The 14,008-nt window shown below is 41.7% G+C and overlaps 1 long non-coding RNA gene across 1 annotated transcript in view; it reads right to left on the bottom strand.

Annotated features, from left to right (window-relative positions):
• Nucleotides 1–13,495, bottom strand: part of LOC142044904 (uncharacterized) — a 43,571-nt gene extending 30,076 nt beyond the window's left edge. Inside the window, exon 1 of the long non-coding RNA XR_012654452.1 lies at nt 13,408–13,495. This is a non-coding gene — a long non-coding RNA (uncharacterized LOC142044904). The remainder of the gene's footprint in view (nt 1–13,407) is intronic.
• Between the last annotated feature and the right edge of the window lie 513 nt (nt 13,496–14,008).

Genomic DNA, 14,008 nt, shown 5'->3' with positions numbered 1-14,008 from the left:
TTCAATTAATAGGGCTATACATTTGGTTTTGAAGTTGCATATATGCAGAACTCCTCACATAGCTACCTGACAGTTAGACACACTGACTATCAACTACTTCTATAAACTGAAATTCAAAAAAACCCACAAAACAACAGGAGAAATACAATTCTGACAGCAGCTGCAAACTACGTCTTTATTCAGAGATCTTCCAAGATGCCTCTGAAGCAGGGAATTTATAATTACTTAGACTTTCCTTGTTACATCCTGTAATCCAGACACATTCATTAAAGCTGTAACTTCCTTTCAGTTCGGTAGGAAACAACCAGTATTCTCTTCTCAGAAACCTCAAAGTATGTAATTGCAGGAGAGATCTGTATTTTAAAGCACTACCAGCTTTGAGTGCAGGCTAGATTGTGCAGAATAATTTTATTTACCCAACTATTTGACTGGTTCCTTATTTTTTTAATAAAACAAGAAGTGCCTTTGGAGGAACCTTTATATTTTGTTCATTCTAGTAAAACCTGCTTTTGTTAATACTTCTATTTTCAATCAATAGCCTGCTGAACTGAACAACAAGCACATAGCAAATAGCCCTTTCTTCAGGTGGTTAGAAGGAAAAATACCCTGTGGCTGTAGGAGATACCACGGAGATGATACAGCTATTGCTTTAATAAGGCTTTTGATACTGTCTCACACAACATTCCCATAAACAAACATGGGAATATTGTCAAGTTACAGATTTTGTATGCTAACCGCAAAACAAGTTGGAAAACTGTATTCAAAGAGTAATTTTCACTAGGTTACTAAAAGGAATTTTATAGTCTAAGAGTACCTTACATAGAGATTCATGTTAGACAAGTGCATTGGTCTTATTCTGCATTTTCACTACTGTCTTGGATGATAATGTAGCAAAGACACCTTTCAAACGCTAACAAGCTGCCAAGTGTTGCGAGCACCACAGTGGAAAAAAACAGACTTCAAAATGGCCTTGAAGAAACACAGGACAGGTAGGATGCAAATCAGAAATGGCAAGTTCAAAGTACTACACCCAGGGAGAATTAATTGCACAAATACAGAGCGGTCAGAAATTCTGAAGAACAAAACCTGGGAGTGTAGGAAACCACAAACTGAACATGAAGTACTCCATTGCCATGATATCAAGAACACCAGAACAGTGTGGATAATCTTAGGTAGCCACCATTTTCCCCAAAACTGCATGCTGACACAGGCTTCTAGATAGACCTGCAGTAGTTCAAGTAATTTAAAAGGGAACAAGAAATGGGAGTCCAATTATTTCTTTAAAAAAATCAATTATAAACATAAGGTGTCATTTCAGGGGTTTTAGGACCAAAATTACATCTGCCAACTTGTGCCTGAACCACTTTTCTCACTTTTCAGCTCTCAGCTTATTTCTGAGAAGCCAACGCATTGTACTGAGAACTTAAGACCACAGGACCCTCATAGTGCAAATGCCAAACTCTTCCAAAATTACGAGACTCACATTTGTGCAATAACGGTATAAACAGATGTAGAATGCAACTGCAAAGGTATCTAGTCTTAAGTACACATCCTAGTGAAGTCACTTAAGACCAGCTGTTTAAAAATTGCATACAAATGCCTCATTTAATTGACTACCACTAGGCAGAGGGCAGTGTTACCTGCATAGATATTTTTTCTTAGTCTATCAAACATAAAGGTGTCTAAAACTATTCAAGTAAAAAAAATCCAAGATTTTTTGTATGTCAAGCACAATATATGAAAAAGAATGCTTTCTTGGTATTGGCATAGTCTCTTACCCCTGGAAGCAACTGTACTTCAAGGATGATTGTTTTACTTGTCATATCTGAAGTCTAAATTTCCACAGAGATCAGGATGACAAGAGAAAAGAAGATCTTGACATGCAATATGTGCAGCTGGATATACTAGCTTCAGAAGTGCTCACTTAAGACAAAAATGAGAAAATGTTATTTAAATTAATTCAAATACTTGTACCTTATTTGATGAGCAACGAAGGGAATCAAATTTGAGACAATCTTCCATCTTCCTATTCCACTTACTGTAAGCTACTAAAAGGCATCTTCTATTCTTTCCCCTTAGCATAACTCAATTTCTATAGTTTCTAACTGTAATCACATCTTAAACTCCTTACCATAGACCTGAATGATTAAATATATTTCTGATGTTGGAAGATACCCTTTATCTACCACCTTCTTACCAGTTCCAATAATGATTATGGGTCAGAGGGAAAGCAAGCCTACAGATTTAAATATCCTCCGGTGTCAAAAGGCTATTACTGAAGTGCCTTCAGTTCTGCCTACAGTGAAAAAAAAAAATAAAAAAATAGCAGGATAAGAGAAAACAAGGAATAACAGAGAATATGGCCATTCAGCAGGTTATCACTTGCCACAAAATTCAGAAACTGCATCCAAGCAGATTCATCAATATCATCCAGTAGCTCCTCTGCCAATAATGCTGCTTCATCACTTGTGGCTGGATTCCACTGCTAACAGGGAGTGTGGGAAGCTGGCTTGAATCTCTTGGACATCACTTCACCTTTCATTTAAGGGGACTGAAAAAGTCCTCAAGGTTCTTCAGGGGAGCAGATGAAACAATGGGGTTCTTAAAAACATAAATGACGATTTTTTTCCTCAGTCAACATTATCCAAGAGCAAATGATCTAGGCAAAAGGACAGCAAGATTTGTCTTTGCTCCATCAGATGCACAGGGTGTCAAACAAGCAGTTCACAGCGGAGCAATAAGAAATGGGTTTCATGTCTGGCAACGCCACTATTTCAGCCCGTTTGAACTTCTCCATCTTAGCTCCCTCTCTGCTCTGCCAGCCAAGCTGTCTGAGCAGCCAAGCAATGAACTTGACCAGAGAGCTGATCCATCTGTAAAACAGCCCAGAAAAATAAATGGTTATTTTCAGATGGATCCATTCCCAGTCCAGTTAAGTGTGCAAGTGCCCAAACAGATCCGACAGCACGATGGAAAAAGCACTGCATGGACATGAATGGGAAGCCAGGAGCAGTTAAGTTGACAGTGGCACTTAAGAAATACACAGAGTGACACTTAAAATACCACAAGGATAAGAAAGCCTGACATGGCCACACAAATACAGGTACTGTGACCTTGATCCCAGTCTTACAACACTTCAGACCCAGCAGTGAAGCCGACTTAGGAAGTCCCTGTCCCTCAAGTGTGCTGATCAAACTGTTTCCATGTTGAACTGAAAACTGGTTCAACAAAAGCAACTGGAGTAAAAACAATGCTTGAAAGAAAAAGCAGCCAAAAAGGTACGCAAGGTAAACTCAGTGTGAAATATTTCCTGCAGAACCTTATATCAAAAAAGCTAAACTAGTTGTAATTCATATTTTTGACTGTGTGATGCAATTCTGCTCAATGGGCCATGTTTTAAATGAAAAGTTCCCAAACATGATCTGGCTCAAGTTCTTTTTTATTATTTTGCATCCACATAAGAGAAACTAAAGAGTGTGGCCAAGCAAAATAAGGTGGCTACAATGTACCGTTTCAACATGCCCAGGGAAAGAAAAACAAGCACTGGTACATACATCTCCAACACCCAGACATCAAAATAAGTATTTTTCTTTTCAGTTCTGTTTATTTGGACAGGCTTTGGAGGCTGCCCGTTTCATAAAATAGAGACGATAACAGGAAACCAACTTCAGAGCACTTATCCCTGGTTACCCCTGGAATACTGTACATGGTTTAAAGCAGATGACATGCACTGTTAGATTAACAACTCACCACCCTGCAGGACCAGCCCATGTGAGAACAATAGTTCTGATTAACACCAGAAAGAGATCATATGAGCAAGGGGGAAAGAAAGCAAAACTACATGAACTCCACCCTTAGGTTTGTGAAAAAGCACAAAGGGAAGTTATGTTCACAACTTCTTTCTGAAAGTCAATGAGATTTCGACATCTGGCTTCCCCACTCTGTAAAATCACCCTCTCGTATAATCTAAATTACAATATGAATTGACACCCAAGCTGGCTTAACTACACTTAAAACATGCTTTCTGAAGGACACTGCAGTGGTCCCATAGCGCAGACATCACACTACCATTGTAAAATTGGAGAATTGAAAACCGATTTAGTCCCAGTGAGACAGCTCTGAGGTCCCTATGTATTTATTGTACATGACAGCTACATAGTTACTTAGAATAATGAGAAAACTGTGAATTTTGAGAAGAAATTAATCCACAAGAAGCTTCAGCTAAATACATAGTATTACCAACCACTTGAATTCTATCCTGAAGCACTAGAAAATGCATTATAGGACAAACCTCTTTTGTCAGAAATAACTAACTGTTCTTTCTTATCTCTAATTGCTGTGAACTAGAAGACAGCTTCTTTAATACCTACCAGATGCTATTCTCATTGTATTAAGGAAGACAAATTTGTTTTCTTAGATGCTGTCTCTTACTAGACACATAGGGTGCATGCATCATACAGAATGCCTGATAAAGAAACCAACATAAATTCCAAAGACATATATATAACACACCATATTGACTGTTACGTCCAAATAGTATTCTAAAGGGTTTATGCATGTGCCTAAGTACTGTCCTGAAGCCTCACTGAGATCAAGTACAGGACACTTACCTACAAACTTAATAACTCTCAGATAACATAACCTGAGATTGACAGATATTATCAAGATTGTTATCACAATTGCAGGAATGGATTGCAGACACTAGCACAAGCACTATATGAAAGTTCCATTCCAGAAATAAAAATTTCAATTACAACTATTTGAAATTAAAGACACATACTGCACAAGAAACTTCATCATGATGATCATTTTTGTCAACTTTTTGGCTGACTGAAACACATTTTCTGTCTAGGGATCCAACCTACCTCTGCATATCAAGTAGGTTTGATTTATATGACAAATTTTTTTTAAATACGATTCTCTCAGTCTTATTCTTCCTAGCTTCTGACATAATTGTTTTGGATAACATCTCTTTTCTGTTAAGAACACTGATTCTTTCTGATGTGCTTAGCTGCAGAAGACCTTTTTATTCAAGAGGTTTACCACATATTGAAAAAAGGCTGTAGCCTGCAAATGACTAAAGCACATCCCATAAAATTCTGTGTATAAGGACACAAACTCCCTATAAGATTAGTAACCATACTAATTTTAAATCAGCCTGCGCAGGAGGTGTAAGCAGTCCAAGCAACTCAACTTTGGTAAATATACCAGGTTGAAGTAACCACAGAAAATGCATATACCACTAAACAGCCAAAAACATCACACTGCTGTTACCAACATTGCAAAACAGCAGTATGAGCTAAAAGGCAAGCAGAAAACCTGAAATCAGAAATTCATGTTTAATTTTACTTCTGCTACATGATTCAATGTGTAACCTTTAGTACTGAGCCATTCTCTGCCTCAACTTCCCTACACAGAAAAACAGGGGTTTGCACAACTTTTCATGGTGTATCAGATTTGCTCTGATTCCAAGCTTCTGTTAATAATAGTTCTGAGCAAGACGGAAAGAAGCTAGCTTTGCTTTAAGAGCTGAGAGCAAGTAAACAGCATCTGCCAGCTACACAAGAAAATCCAAAACATCTCAGGCAAGGAAAGCATGACCTAGTACTCTGCTCAACAGCAATTCTCTGCCTGTCTGTATAGAAAGCTGCCACTTTTGGACATCATTTTTGATCAATCCTCACATCTTAGAGGAACATTTCATTTTTACTGGCTGAAAATTTGAAAAGAAAGCAAGAAAACAGAGGCTACATCCGCTGACCCGAGCTTGTTTTTTTCAACCACTTCCATGTTATCATGATCTTCCAGGATTCCTCAAGGGAGCCATCAACATCCTCTGTCCTTAATGCCACCTCCATCTCACCGTGTCTTGCTAGCTCAGCTTTGCAAGTCTTGCCCATCCTTGAAGAGACAACTTGTACTGCAGGTTGGGAGAAAAGGAAGGAGAGAATGCTTAGGGAGAAGACAGCAGGAGAGATGCACAGCATCACTGCTGGAGGAGTCAAGGGGACTGGAGGAGCTCCCAGAGCCACTGGCTGGGGCAGAAGGAATGCAGGGCACTGACAGCAGCAGGGGGGAAAAGGGAGGACAGTGGCATGGGAGACCGGCACACGGGACGGGGGTGCACGGAAAACAAGGAGCACACACAGTCCCTGGCTTGGAGACACGTAACCCGTGGGGTTTTCCCTCTGCAACTCCCACATGGCAAATACAGCCCGCAAGCAGATTATGTTCAAACTGGCAACCTGTGCAGAGCGACGGAGCAGGAGAAACCTGGCAGCGCTGGGTGAAATGGAGACATCAGCTGCAACAGCAAAGAGGTTTGAGGAGGGAGGGGACTGAGGGAGTCCCTGTCAGCAGGGGAGCTTGCTGGGCTCTACACAGCCCATCCGGCCCTGCTTACCTGCCTTGCTCCAGGGCCTGTACTCTTCCAGTTTCTTACATATTGTTACTCTCCACTTAGCAAACCTTCCCTAACGCTGATCTGCCCTTGGCAACCTCCTGTCTCCACTCCTTCAGCTTCTGTCAGCACTTAATAAGGAACATCTGATGACCTGTATCTGACTGCCACCTCACCTGTGACTGTCACTGTTCCCACTGCCACCACCATGCCCACCTGAGAGGTGCCTCCAAGCACCCACCGGTGTTGGTGGGTTGCACAACTGTTGTGCTACACCCACCTTATGCATATTAGTAGTATAAGTATATTGCAGTTTATGGCATGCAAACTTGTTTTGCTCAGACTTCAGGATGCTCCAGTGTCACTACTCTTCATGCGCTTTTCACATGGTTTGTAGCAGGTCTGCTCTTCATTTTCTTACTGATAGTCACAGCTGAAAGGTCTTATTTGGAATGATACAGCTGAAGTTTTTCCTGTTAATTTTTAAACTTCCCTCTACTCCCCCTTGCACTCCCCTCATATCAATAAACATCTGCCTGCCTTCCTGAAGGCCACCCATGCTAGTGTATTCCAGCAAGATCCTGTTACAGGTCACAGCATGCAGCCCAAGCTATGCAATTGCTTTACCTCCACCCAAAGGGATTTAAAGAAATTTAACCTCCAGACAATCTGGAAAATCTAAGTTGATCATTTACTGCTATTAACCCCACAAAAGATTACACTGAGTTGATATGCACAGGTTACAGCACTTGCAAGTACAGACTTCAACAAATGCATATGCCACCTGAACAGGATGTTTCCAACAACTTCAAGTCAGCACAACATGCTTAAACCCTTGTTTTGTCCCCTTCCCCCTCATTATCCCTCTCCCCTCCACATATATTCCTCTGCTTTGTCCTTCTCCCAAGAGAAATGAAGGAGTTTGATTCCTCTCTCACTGCTATCAGTGAGCCTCAGCTCGCTGTATGCAGAGTGCCCTGACTGTGCAAGGGCAAATTTGCGGGTACTTTCTGCAACTAATGTGAAAACCAATGAAATAAAAAAAAAAAGGCTAGAAACAGGAATGAAGCCCAATCCAATCATCACTGCAGAAGACCCAGTACAGTGGCATTGGCCAGCAATATGCTGAGGAGGGCTGGCACACCATAAAAGGATCATCACCTTTTATTAGTAAAAATCTAGTGCAGATGAAGGAAAATCTTGGCTGTTAAGCACTCTGCTAGATCATGCACGCAAAACCTATCAATACAGAGAAGATAGTGAGATTACCAGAAGCTGAATAGAAGCCATAATATTAATACCTTATTCCCCACTGACACTCAGCCAGTATCACACTGTGGAAGATATGGCCCAGAAAAAAATTTAGACATCAGGACTCACTTTGACAGCCACTGCCTTGGACGAGCAGCCCTCACATTTTTTCTGCTCTTCCCCTCTTTCTCCTCCAGTTCATCTGTGGTGGGTGGAAACTTCCACCATCAGCTTAACTGACACTTGCTGCTCCGCTCTTCTGAGATTATTTTAGTGTACTCGTCATTGCTGTTTCAGTTTATCTCCCCACCTGATCTCTCTCTGTGCCCACAGACTCAGCAGCAGTGTCCTACGTGCTCTGTTACTTGCATTCAAGAACTATGCAAAGACAGAGGATGAACAAGGGCCCGGCTGATATGCATGATGGCAAAAAAGGTTTTGCCTCCCAAAAGCAGTTGAACTGCCTATTCTGAACATGACACAGAAAATTTTGGATAATGACACAGCCCCTCCATTGCTCTCCTAGACACCTCCAGTAAAGGAAGGAAGCTCTGCAGACTTATGCGTACACAACAGTCAGGCCAAAAAAGTTAAGTGAGATGCAGACAGGAAAGTGGCCACATCTTCCTTGCCTGCTTGCCTATTCCCTGACACCTTTTTCTTCCTGACTCTACCAAAGTGCAGAGGCTGTTTGCACTGTTAGGAATTCCACTGCAATTAGCAGTGCCTCCTATGTCAGATAGCTCTGCTTCTCCTTCCCTTTGAGCTCTCAGACTTACAGCCCTTGTTCCATTTCCTGCTGGACAGCTTTTCTAAGCCTCACATGCATGTCCCGTCCTGCTGTTAGGTTCTTGCTCCACTCTTCTGATTTCACTGACAGATGGTAGTGCTTGCATTACAGTACAGTAGCTTCGTAGTCATTGCAAGATCGTAGTATTTCAGAACACAGTTAGAAAGGAGCTGTTTAAGGGAGCTGTTTCTTGCTATTTATAAAGAAAGGAAAAATATGATGAACGAAGATAAATGTTGGTGAGAGGAAAGGTGCAATAACAGCCTAGTCTGTTCAGCCAGTACCAACCAGTCCCATCTGGTAACTGGAACAAACTATGCAGTGCATCATACTGCTTTACTCTCCTGTCAAAGCAATCAAGCAAACTTAGCCACCTGGCGAGGCAAAGCTGTTGTGTTTTCAAAGTATTTGCTCCTACAAATGTTTGACATTCTTGCTAAAGTTGTATCCTCTTTCAGTTACTGGAGAGCTGTTGTTAATGGCTATAGTATTTGGGAAAGGCTTGTATGCATCAGCTGTACATAGCACTGCAACCTTGCATGTGCAGTTAACTTGAAAAATGTTCGATTCCTCTTCCTAAAGCTCTGAAAAAACAGGATTTCCAACTCCTAACATAACAGTGGTTCCATCTGTTTTTAATCTCATTGTTCTGGGTACTTCTTCCTGGCCCAAAGTCACAGACTGGAAGTCAGTGATTCTTTCCAGAGGGTGGAAATTAATCTGTCAGTGCTACAGACAGCTCCATTGCTTTCCTCTAAAACACTCCACAGCTCAGGGTTATTGCCTCAGCCCTGATTGCACTCATCAGCACTCCTTCCCGCTTCTACAGAAAAAGCTGAAGAAGTATCCATGCTAAGCTGGGGGGTATTATTGATAAAGTTCAACTTCTTAGCTCTTTGCCATACTTACACGCTACTTTAAATGGGCAGAAATACAAATAAATCACTTAACTTATTATCCCCCCGCCTTGTGTGAAAGTTCAGATGAATTACCAGGTTTCTCTGCCACTTAATGTCCAGCATTAGCCACTGATGGCCATCATCCTGTAGAGTTAGAGAGCAGCATCCTTACAAGACACAGCCTGCCTGCCAGGGCACACTGCCACAGACTGCTCTGCTTCTACAGCACTTCTTGTACCTGTTTCTCAGCAAGGGGAGAGCACTGAGCACCTAGCCTGTTGGGCCAGCCCTCTGTTCCCAGGTTCAGCTGATACAAGGATTCCTTGCCTTTTACAACGGTGGTCCCTTGAAGCCATCACATAGCAATATCTATCAAGCTCTTAAAATGGGCCTTTTAGGAAAGGAGACCACGATTTTCAATCTCTAATGCTAGTGCTTACTTCTACTGAACAGATATCCAGAACAATCTCTTACATTACTTCTGTGACATTATGGAAGCCAACTGATTTTCTGGAGTGCCAGGAATAAGCTTTGTATTTATAGCTTTTAAATAAAAGAAGTGATAAAATCCAAATCCTCTCCCTAATGTTTTCAAAATATATTTCACCTAAAGTCATTTTCTCTGAGTCAAACTCAGAGGAGTGTTTAAGGTGAAGTAATTTCCAGCTCCTGGGAATATTACATCACCTTTGTCTGTCTACAAAAGTTTGGGCTCTGATCAAAGCTAATGCTCTGGTTGAAAGGTTCCTGCCCTTACCTCTCTATCCCCCAGCTGAGGTTCCCATTCCTTCCTGCCTGCTTAGCTTAGCTGTACATGCTCTGCACTCAGGTCTGTCAAAATAATCCTGTTCAACTCACATCCCCTTCTCCACACACGCACATGGTATTATAAGGATTCGTGCTAACCTGGGTAGTCCTCACAGAACCAAGGGACTGAGGGAAAAGCTGCATGTGCAGTTAGGTACATGGCAGTTTTCAGAAGAATCAGTAAGAACCACCTTCTCCACATCAACATACAAGGTATTTGTACTCACACAGATCATACGTACAGGGCAATTCTCAAGACAAGTATATCTAACATCTTACAGCAACCAGAGGAGGGGGGTCCCAGCTCTTTCTCATACCATTCTCAGTCATCTGGTCTTCCTTTTCACCTTGTGCTGCCTTTCAATGAACCAATTCATCTTACTAAAGAGGCAGAAAACTAAACTAAAAAATAAAATAGAAAAGCAGGGGTTTTTCTGCTGTTCAGTGAGTTGAATCAGCATACAGGCAGCTAAGCACTAGAGTCCACATAAGGGAAGAAGCAGCGCCATGCAGCCAGGAGCAGGAAAGAGAAAATCAGCACCCTTTGGTGCCATACCCTTTTGGAAGCAGTATGCCAGCAGATCCCCACCCCACGGCATCCCATTCCAGTAACACTGGACAGCCTAAAAAACACCCGGCCTGTCGGCTTTTACTCCCAAGCAGAACTGGAAGTCCAGAGATGTACACTTTGTAATAAAATAAAGACGGGAACTGACTCGTTTACAAAGTTTCTTGCTATTTTTATTTCATGCAAACCTATCCAGCCATTCCTAGACCTAATTGCATTTAAGCAGGCAGCTCCACGATTTCAAGCACTTTATCCTTATTATAGTTACTGTCACAGTAGACACGGTCCTACAGCTGAGCCATCCTCAGCTACTGAATGGACCCACAGTTTGGGAGAAGGGATAACAGCCTGAAGCTTTTCAAGGACTACAGGTCAGGCGCTGTGCTAGTTCCTAGCCAATGCCTGATTCTGGGTGTTACTCAGTTTCCCAGCTGAATGTGTATGCTGGTGAGGCTTCATGCTAAAGTGTACTAAATAAGTATGTCTTTCCCAGTTTCTGATGCATTATTTTCCAACATGATTCAGTTAAAATCAGGAGAGTCCAGCACCTACACATTAGCACAAACCCTGTATGCTTTTCAGGTTTTGATGTACTTGTAGCTTTTTTGCATAACAAAGTGAAATTTGAGATTTAGATCAGTAAAAAGCAGGCTATTTATGTATCCAAGCAGAAGCCTGGGGAAAAGCATAGAAGAAAAGGGAACTAGGAAAGTAACATATATACTTTGGTTTTCATACTCATGGTCAGTTCTGGTTTCAGGAAAATCTGAACATTGTTCCCTTTGCTGGCCTGCCTGCCTTCCTCACAAGACACAAGGCAAAACCAAACAGCCTTTCCCTTTCCAGTCTCCTGCTTACAAAACAACTTGAATGTATTACTCCTTGAAAACATCTGTTTGCACTCCTAACATGAGAAAAAATGTTGAGACTTCATGTGTTTGATAACAAGTCGTGACCTCTGCTTTGGAATTTGGTTAAACCCAGTTTGTTACATTTCCAAAACCTAGCCACTTTTGAAACTTCAATGAATCAAAGTCTAATTATTCTAAAATGAAATGATTCCTATGTTTCTGGTTTAGAGATATCCACTGCGATTATTAAAGAAGGCTCATTAGCTTAGCTTCATTTCTTTTTACTTTTTAATTACACTAATGGATGAAATTCTAGCTAATGAGTCAGAGTGTTTTCAGTGCAGGGGTGGTGAGCTCATGAGCTGAATACAGCACGCCAAGCAGTTCATCCAGGCCACAGCCCAGTCTTAACGCCATTTCCCAGAGCGTCCCTGAAATGTGGACAGGCAGCAAGCCACAAACCAGGTGATTACTCGGGCAGCCCGCACCAGGCATTTCTTCTAAGGGCCTCACAGTCCTTCCACTGCTTGCCTTCATCTCATCTATAGCCTAAAGGCAGGTCCCACCACTGTAAGACAGACGCAAGGCGGGACTGTGTACGCATGTCTGCCAGGATAGATGTGCAACCTCCAGCCATATGACACACTGCGTGGCGATCGCAGGACAGAGTAAATCTACATTAGCCATGTAACAGGACACGCACGCAGCCTCCAGTGAGATGACTCATTTCACACATACCTGGACATGTGGCAGCTAGGTGACAGGGCAGGTAGATTTTAAGAACATGACATATATGCAGCCACTTATCTGACAGGGGAAGGGCCACATTTTTCCTTATCACATAGCTATCAGAAGCTATGTGACTGCCCAGGCTGAAACCAGAGGCACTGCTGCCTTGGAGCAATTCTGGTTATGGCAAATACACTGCTGCTTTTACAAGCACATCATTTTTCTCTTTCTCTGTTTTGCAGATGTTCTCTGTTACAGGGTAGAGTGGTCTGTATCTCCAAGATAACAAGCTAGTCCACTTTATTACACATTAATGAGGTTCAGTACAAGGCTTCCTTTTATTTTCAACCACTTGACTGATAGTGAACATTCTTCACGTAGTCAGGCAGAATGCCTGTGGGACATCTTAAGCCTCTGTTCATTCCTACAAGCTGCTTATAAAATGACAATGGAGTAAAATTGCCAATGAAGAAGAAAATACTAAAATAATAGCCAAAATATAAATACTGTTGTCCTACACTATGTACTTCTTTATTTGTTCGCCTGCTTTTCTAAAGAGTGGTCTTTGTTCATGGTCTTTCTTAAACCATGGAAAGACACAGGAACAGCAAGGATCACACATCAGTGACAGGAAGAGCAATGAAGCAGCAACCAGCCCCGTTAAAGATACAGGTGTTTGTCTTTTACAAAAGTAATGTAGCATCTGGCATAAAAACATGTTGATAGGGTAAATTCCCACCCAAAAGTTCAATAGTTGGAAAACAATTACAGAGGAAGCACCTTCTAGGCAAATGATCAAATCCCTCCCCGTGCAGGGACTTCAGTGGAAGATAACAGAGGTAATTCTGTATTTGGTATTGCTTTATTGAAGCTCTGGCTCTAAGTTTTCTCATTGTTATACTAAAAAGCTATGCCTTGGGAATATGTTTTAACCGATATGCTTCATGCATCCCAAAGTTGTATCCAAACAGTGGCCCGAAATGGGGTACCTGCAGTCAGGTGAGGTAAAAGCGAAGGCCAGTTTCTTTCCTTCAGGACAGAATGTTGTTTTGATACTTGGCTTAGGCTCTTCCACCCAAAGCAAGGTGCTGTTGTTAACATTAAACACTTACCCTCTTTATGCAAACCAGTTTTCAGTAAGAGGCCTACAGATCCCAGGAGGTTTATGGACCATTGCTGGAGGGTCTGAGGTAGGTAGCTGTAAAGACAAGCTATTGTTAATAGTGTCAGCAACACCAACCAGGGGTCCACACCTCCAGGAGAGAAAAAGGCAGAGTGTCTGCAAATCAGAAAAGCAGAGAATCCCTGAGCTCTCCCCTTGTTCACTCTCCTGAGGTTTTTATACTCCACACTCACTCCTCATCCTCTCTTGGGACCTCTTATCCCTGTGGCTCAGTCCCTCGTCTCTGATCTGCCTCTTAAAAATAATTCCCTTCTATGTCCAAATACTTCCCCTCTCCTTTAAAAATACAAAACTTTTACCAATTAACCATTGAAAAAATTCTCTGTACCTTCCTGCCCTGAGCAGACACAGTGTTGGCCATTCTAATACAGCAATTTAGCACATCTTTGGTATGTGTTGCACTTTTACATTTAAAATTAAAGCATGACATTTATCTACATAACTGTAATTTCTTAATGACTTTCCCTCAGGTGTTTCTCTTCTAAAGCACAATTATAGGCACTGAAGTGACTCTATAAAATGGCATGCAT

Source organism: Buteo buteo, chromosome 26 (assembly GCF_964188355.1).
Source record: "Buteo buteo chromosome 26, bButBut1.hap1.1, whole genome shotgun sequence".
Taxonomy (NCBI): Eukaryota; Metazoa; Chordata; class Aves; order Accipitriformes; family Accipitridae; genus Buteo; species Buteo buteo.
This window is presented reverse-complemented; position numbering and strand designations above follow the sequence as displayed.